The sequence below is a fragment of the Silene latifolia genome, chromosome X, assembly GCF_048544455.1.
Source record: "Silene latifolia isolate original U9 population chromosome X, ASM4854445v1, whole genome shotgun sequence".
NCBI lineage: Eukaryota > Viridiplantae > Streptophyta > Magnoliopsida > Caryophyllales > Caryophyllaceae > Silene > Silene latifolia.
This window is the reverse complement of record NC_133537.1, coordinates 159,993,073-160,001,599: the sequence shown is the minus strand read 5'-3', so window position 1 is coordinate 160,001,599 and position 8,527 is coordinate 159,993,073. Positions and strand designations below refer to the sequence as shown.

Below are 8,527 nucleotides of genomic sequence, written 5' to 3'. Positions count from 1 at the left end.
AAGAATTATAATATTTTGATTAGGTGACGGTTGTAAAGAATTATAATCGTATCAGATTGCTTTATTTATTGGTTGCTTGAGCTGCGTAATTGGAATTGCTTATCAGGTAGGGATTATCCTACTTAACTATTTAATTGTTCAATTGTAATTGTTTGTGAATATATTGTTCTTTGAAAATTGTGGTTTCGATTATATGGAGTTGAGATTGCGATGTTGGAGTTGTAACGAGTATGATGAGAATTTTGATGCTGAGGAGTGGGTGATGGTGATATTATTTTGAAGGGACCGATATACCGCTAGTCCTTGTGAGTTATTTGTTAAAGGGACCGATATACCGCTAGTCCTTGGTTATTATTTTGAAGGGACCGGTCTGAGCAACCGCTAGTCCTTGTGGCGTCAGTTGATCACTGGACGCCCCTCAGAGTCTCTTCTCTAGTAGGCTCACTACTAGGGAGATGTGCACATTCGGAGCTGAGGAAGCGTTAAGACGGAGTTCGGGGGAGTAGTGGTGATTGGAGTATAACATGGATGGTTGAAGGTTATGGGTGTTACCATAACATGCGATTATCTTGACTGAGTTGGATTTATTATTATTGTGCGTTGTTTAGTGAACACCTGCGGTGAACCGTTTTATGGGGAGCAGATTTGACATTTACCAAAGATTAGCTGACTTGGGAGCATTGGGATGAGAGCCAAACTTGGAGCCTGAGATGAAGTCTAGATCACATATATAATTATATCACTTATTTAATTTCCACTGCGAGTTGTAATTATTTTATATTAAGTTTTAGTTAGTTAAATTTGTAATAAATATGTAATCATTAAAGTTTTATTTAAAGTACTTTGGTGAGTTGGACTTTGTTATCTACTACCTCGGGAAACCGAGATGGTAACAGTCCTATTTATCTGGGAATGTCTAGCTAAAGGCTCCCGAATAAATGGGGGTGTTACAACACCCAAGATTTAACCCTTATCACTACTAAATAATATTTGCTAGATATTTATTTAGTAGTCTACCTTAAAATTGATTACTAATACTCATATATTACACTAATAATATTAGTAATCTCATTGAACAATTTGGATCAAACTTCTCAAGTTTTTTAGAGGAAAAACCATGAACAAGAGAGTGGTTTTCATGTGGTGAAAATATGTGCATTTTAGAGAATAAGAGAGTGGGAAAAATAAGAACAAAAAGTGTCCTCTCTCACCTTGTGAGTTCCGGCCATATGCTCCTTTTAGAGCATATTTTTTTTTTCAAAAATCACATACAATATAATATAGGGTAGTAGGCATAGAGTATAAAGTATGTCATAAGTTGTTGGAGCATCTTTCCAACAATTAAATGACAAAACCAAAAACTCCACCATCATCACCCTTGGACGGTCCACATGAGATATTATGATCCATATTTGTCTTATAATATTTGTCTCACAAATGCTTATAAGTCTTATGTTTAATTATCCTACATAATTGAATATTAATTTGATCATACAACAATTATGTGACAAATTAATAAACATATATTCACTCAACTTTTTTGAGTAATATTTTATCATTGTATCAACATATAATGGGTCCCATAATAGCTAGTTAGTTAAATTTACAACTTCTTGTAAATGTAAATAACTAATTACTTCTACCTCGAAACATTTATAAAACCTCAACGTAATTTAGTAAATTAACATATTAATTCACTAAATCGAATCTTATTTAATCACATTACAATAAGATAGATATTTCCTCTTATAAATATAAATTGTTCTTATTTAAGAAATTAATTAACTTGTATCAACATACAACTAATTAACTTTACTGATAAGGGCATCATCCTATAGGTGTGACCTTAAGAGATCAACTGACCACCACCATCCTACGACAGTAACGTCAAACTCTAGCAAGCCAATCATTACAGATTAATGTTGATCAGTTGACTATATAAATGAATCATCCCTTACGTATTCTTAATATGAGATTTAAACATGTGATCGCTATATTGTTGAGGACACATACTCCAACAATCTCCCACTTGTCCGAGACAAGTATGTGTCACCAATTCTCTTGTCCTATTACAATCTCCCACTCAATGCAAGGTGTCTCGCAGGTCGTACTTGCACTTGATCATATCTTGAGTGGTTTCCTCGATCTGGAGTATAACTGTCTTACCGGAATTATCTACCGTAGATACCTTCCGAGCGTGGCCACGCATTTCCAGTTCACTACTCCTCGAGTGGCCTTGAGATTTCAATTAACCCTGACAATGGGGTGGACAATTTCTATTGCACTATTCCCTTTGTTTAGCCACAGCTCGTCATAACCCAAAATATACCCATTTGACCTCATTTACGACAGTCGTAGAGCATAAATCAAAGCCAATCAGAAATTGTGCCAACTTGGGCGAATAGTCTCTAGTCAAAAGAATTGACTCAAAAGAATATTATAGCAGCTCTTGCCAGGACCAGGCTTTACGAATTACCAGAACTCTATACGCGGTCACTGCCCGACAGAGTGTCCCATACCGTCTGCCTATGTGATCGACTAGTCATCTCATATGACTCTATGGCACTTGAACTTGCCATCAATCACATCACACTCTAGTCACTTCGAGACGTCACCTCATATAAGTAACTAGGGACGAATACCATGTCAATCCAGTTCACTTTAATAGGGTTCAATTTGTCTCTACATCCCATTTGGATATAACACGGTAACGGGTGAGTTTAAAACTCAAACGATAAATGCGATTATCATATATGAATAGTCAATACACTATTACTACTTCATATCTTATAATCTTTAGTGTACCTTTTACACTAGTCGAAATGCAATAAAAGCTTGGCAAGTGGATATACCCTATATCCATATATTCCAACTTTATCAATTGTTATTTCCTTCTTTTCAATGTTATATCTAACAACATGAATTTATCTAAGTAGATGTCTAGTCGTCTTACTAGACTTGGGCTCTTTAACTTGAAAGATGTTCCCACTGTTATCACATAACTTGTGATGAAGTCTTTGGTAGAGGAATCTCTCTTATTCCCTACATTGACCATTTTATCACAATTTACTTAGATTCCTTTTGTAGAATTTGCAATGCGCGAAACTAAAACACTTTTCTAGTCTCTTACTCTTAAGTCAATAAAATCAGCCTAGGATTTCGACAAATCCTTTTCGGTTTGGAAACTAAAGTTTGTGCAACCCTTCAACACATAAATTAGTATATCATCCAAACATATGAACGAATCCTTAATTCTTCTCAAGAATCTCAAAGGATGTTCTTTAAGGTTTTCACAAGACCATCTTATGAATTAACTTGTTATTGACTTATTATTCTCCAAGCATATGATTCATCACAGCGTGTGCGTTTAATGGCATACATGATCGTTCTAATGGCGGAAACATTAGCAAACGATTTCATATGATCAACAACTTAATAGGTTCAGTGAACAACTATGACTCCATCATAGTAATTCCACTTCCATCAACATGAATAACCTATTCAACCTTGTTGATATTAAATAGATATGAAAGATCTTATCATCATAAGACTCTCAATTCTATGTCAATATTCTCTCACATAGATTCAAAAATTTAGAATACTTCGCACCTTTTCCTAGTCTCCTAATCACTCTTGACAGAAGAGAGCATTGGTACATTATTCTCAATAAGTAATATGTCTTCAACATATAAGACTCGGGAAAAATAATTCTAGCTCCCACTTAACTTCATGTATAAACATGATTCTTCAATCATGTGAACGATATCATTCTCAATTACCACATGAACGAAAAGTATAATCCTTTAATGCTTGCTTAAGACCATTCTAGGATCACTTAAGAAAGCTACGCATAATATGTTAGAATTCTTAGATCTTTATCTAAGGTTTTGTATTCCAAACACATCCTTCTCTAAATTCTCATTTTAGAAAAGCGAATCAATATATATATATATATAAGAGGCTTTTTTCAAGCAATTCTAGAGACTCCATACTTTTTTAAACACTACACTCAAAATAATAATTATATTAATATTAATATAAAAAAAATACCATCTTATTATATTAATATAAAAAAAACCAACTTTTGAAAATTAGCAAAAAAATATCACGTTGGAAATATTTGTTAGATTATTATAAAAAAAAATACAAACATTTGAAAATTAACAGCCTTCCTTTTCCACATTCTACCACAAAACAAATACTATTAAAAAATCTTATTAAAACGTCTTATTCCTCTCTACACAAAATCTGTTCAAACACGTTCCATACTACATTAAAAAAAGTCTTAGTCTTATTCTTATCCTATGTACACAAATATTATCTTATCAAATACTACATTAAAAAATCTTATTACAAAATATTATTATCCCTATGTACACAAATATATGGGAAAATATCTTCTCTTAAGGAATATAGCAAATAAAATACTTTCCCCATTCTACCACAAATCAAATACTATATTAAAAATTGGTTTAATGCCTCCTGTCTTCATCCTTTCATATGATCTTCAATGCCATCCCCTCCTGCACGTTTGTTCCAATTGAAGTTCAAGTAAAACACTATTTGCGTACTCTTATCTCTTAGCTCATATATTCCTAATCCTAGAGAAATAGATAGATTTTACAAACACTATACAAATAAATTAATGTCAACGTTAAACTTACCTGCAAAAAAAACTATCCTGCAAACTCTTTAAGCAACCATGGCACCAAAATAAGTTCTCCATCTGTAGTTTTAGTACCTACATCCAAACACTATTAACTTAATTCATATTAACTTGAATTTATCTTTGCAACAGATCTTATTCGCTGATCAATGAACTAAGGCCAACGCCTCCTGACAACGAAGACTCCGGCAGTAACGATTGGAAAATCAAGGTTCGTGTGACAAGATTGTACAAAGTTTATCGTCCAACTAACAAAGCTGAGCTTCTTTATGTTTCTATGGTCGTCATAGATGAAGAGGTAACGAACTATGCTATTTCCTCAGGCCATATATTTTACGTGTTCCACCCGTGGCAACGAACTATACAAGTATTTTATGCACGTTTATTCAGTTTTATACAAGTTACATTTGGTAACTCCGTCCTTACCTCAATGCTTATGGCAAAATTACGTGCAAGGAGGTATTACAAAACATGACTATAACATGCATGGATGTACAACACAATGTGTGCCAAAATATGGCAAAATTGCATGACTGAATTATATGCATGGACAAGCGCTTTTCTACATTAAAAAGAAATGTATGCAGATTAACGAGCCATTTTGCTCTATTTAAAAAACTGGAACAAGATAGTAAGGAGAAGCATCTTAGAGAAAATGGAAATTTGAGGGATTATAGTCAATAAACATCACGTACCTGGAAGTAAAATACGGAGTATAATCTTGGAAGGATACTGTAAATTCAGTAATGCAGCATAACGATTAACAACTGACAAGATCTTTAACTTCATGTTGATCTTTCATCATAAAGACAAGGATCATTGTACAACCTGCAAACCTGGACCCCAGGGAACCACAAGTTCCTACATGAATCATTAGAAACCACAAGACTAAGGCAGAAGTAGAGGAAATGACACGATACTTTATAATTTACAAAAGAAATTAGCCAATTTGCAAAGAAAGAAGATAACAAAAAAATCAGAGGGAGAAAATTCAATACGGAGTAATTGAATATCCAAGAGCTATGTTAGTCATTGACAGCTTCATTGAATTAGGAAAAAAAAGAGAAGAATAATGACAGATTGCTGCTAAAAAGGTTCGAACCCCCACCAGCTGCGTGGTATAATGCTTCTTTAACCACTGAGACACTTCAATTCTATTGCAGTTTAAGGCACGGTTCACCATACTTATTCTTTACAACAGTTCAGATAGGGGATTGCAAACTTCATCGTTCATACTGATTTTTTTTCCTTTGGGGGTAATAGAAGCTACCCTTTGCTACCTACTGGATTCGCCCCCTGGTTACATAAGTAAGTTCAGCTAAAAACATCATGAATTACAAAAAAAACCCCGCCAAAATGAAAGGGATCAACAAGCAAGATGCCCTTCGTTCAAATGAATAAATAATGCAAAATAAACATGGGCATGATAATACAAAATAAGATCTTGTGACCCTATTGAATCCTTTGTTTAAAATGATGCAAATCAAAAAAAGAACCAGCGGATAAATAAGATTATGAAATAGAAGGGTACCTAGAGATGATTGCTGGCGCATTAACACAATTAAATCAGCCAACAATGACCGACTATTAACGCCACACCAACAGCAATCAAGAACCAACCAGATGATCAGGAGTTGAGACGAAACAGAACCGTGAGATGGCTGTAAATAGGGTTGTTGTTGTTAGGGTAACCCTAAAATTTGGGGATCTGATTGAACAACGAATAACTCACAAATTAGGACAAAGAATAAAATTAAATAACGGACCATAACAATTAGAGGAGAGACAATTTAGAAATCCGTGCCGTGTTTGTAATCAAGCAAATCATAGACAACACAAACGGATACGTGAGATTAGACACGTGAATGTTACCTTGGTTGCTAGAGCATGAGCCCGATCTTATGCGGACGATGATGGACGACGACGACCGGTAATGGTCCCCACTGAACGATAATGACCCAATCTCCAACTGTAATTAATACCCAAACAGGTTCAGAGACGATAAGGATTTAAACGGCGTGAGTTGTTCGGGAGTCGGGATGATCGGATTCCGTTGGAGGTACAATAAGAACAAACAATAACATTTGGGGATTAATTTGATTGAAACAAGATATGATGAATGTCTGTGTATGTTCTGGGACGATTCTGGAATGCATGATGAAAGAGAATCAATTTGACAAAAGTCATAGCCCTTAAACATAATTATTTGATTTAAGATTTAACTAAAACTATTAGGATTAGGATTAAATGCAAATGACTACACAAAACAAAGTAGTTCTAAATTTTAATGGAAAATTATACCTGAAATGAATGCCATTGTGTATGTTTTGGAAATATTTTTTTTGGACAATAGCGTGTATGTTTTGGATTAATTGTTGGATAAATGATGAAAAATTATACGAAATTATAATCCTTTGACAGTTTGACATAATTATTTGATTTAAGATTTAATAAAAGTTAGGATTAATAGAAAATGATTATTTAAAATGTAACAATGAGAGTTTTATGGTGAAAGATAGGAAGGTTTATACGGAAAAATGATATAAAAAGGTCTAAGTAATTAGAGGAAAGACAAATTTGAAACCCGTGCAACGCACGGGCACAAAATCTAGTTTAATATCATTTGTCATTCTTCATTAAAATGAAATGCGGCAATTCCTAACATAATTTATCTTAATTAACATCTTCATGTCAATCTATGCACACAGTTACTCTAAAGCTCTATTTACTTTTAAGGAGACCCTCGCCTTAAAGTAAATCTACTCTTGAGTAACAATCTTAGGATTGTAATGCTATGGCTCGTTTGTAACAAGGTCGATTTGGGACAAGGTCATAATACCATTACTTTCGCAAAGCAACATTTTAACAACAAGACATGTGTGTTTAACTCCCACTGAGCTATACTCCCACTCTATCTTTATAGATTATAGTTCCATTACTTTCACAAAGTAACACAATAACTATAAGACATGTTTGTTAGTTACAATCTACTCCCACTCTCTCTATTAGAAATACACCTATCTTCTTAAGAGATAGCTTTGTGAGTACCAAACTTATATGGTTAAGTAATTGGAATTTTGTCTAGATTGACGTGTTAGCACATAAAAGATCAGCTCTATCATGGCAGCTTGATTCATGTCATATGCCAGTCTGATCCACGTCATTTGTTAAATAGACTCTCTATTTTAGGTATTTACTGGTTGACCAACCGCTTAGAATTACGTGTCCGTTTTGGATTGCAAATTCCCAAGATTGAGTTCGATGACTCAAACCGACTCATATTATTTTGATCTTATGGGTAGTGACACTAGGTCATAATCCATATTTAATAAATCAAATTCATTACTTAGATCTTTGCCACTACGATCGAATCGTAATGCTTTAGTACTTTGTTCAATTGGTTCTCTACGTCATTTAAAAATTTCTCAAATTTCGCAAATGCTTCACTTCATATTTGATTAAGTAAATATACCCATATCTACTTAAATCATCGGTAAATGTGACGAAGTAGTCATAAATTCCCCTTGCGATGATGCTTATTGGAACACATACATCAGCATGTATTAGTCCCAATAAATCACTTGCTCATGTCCCTTTATCACTAAAGGGAGTACAAATTATTTTGCAAAGGAGACAAGATTCGCATATTCCATATGATTGTAAATCAAATGGTCCAATAATTCTAGTCGACACTAGCGTTTAATGCGTTTCTCATTTATGTGACCTAATTGAAAATGGCAAATGTACAAATCATTTGGATTAATAGTTTGAGTCTTTTTGATCTTATTATGAAGATATCTTTGCTTGAGTTGGAAGTGTCTAAAACTTGTATATCATAAAGATAAGTGACATGACTCACAG

The 8,527-nt window shown here is 33.9% G+C and overlaps 1 long non-coding RNA gene across 4 annotated transcripts; it reads right to left on the bottom strand.

The window, feature by feature from the left end:
• Positions 1-4,202: 4,202 nt before the first annotated feature.
• Positions 4,203-7,054, bottom strand: LOC141621635 (uncharacterized). 4 transcript variants are annotated; one of them, XR_012532524.1, is made up of 5 exons: positions 6,968-7,054; positions 6,539-6,811; positions 6,198-6,374; positions 5,362-5,502; positions 4,203-4,523 (listed from the first exon to the last, which is right to left on the bottom strand). It is a non-coding gene; the product is annotated as an uncharacterized LOC141621635 (long non-coding RNA). The 4 variants fall into 4 exon arrangements; XR_012532521.1 differs by lacking the exon at positions 6,968-7,054 and adding an exon at positions 4,665-4,741 and having other exon boundaries at positions 6,539-6,966; XR_012532522.1 differs by lacking the exon at positions 6,968-7,054 and adding an exon at positions 4,665-4,741 and having other exon boundaries at positions 5,362-5,527; positions 6,539-6,662.
• Positions 7,055-8,527: the final 1,473 nt, after the last annotated feature.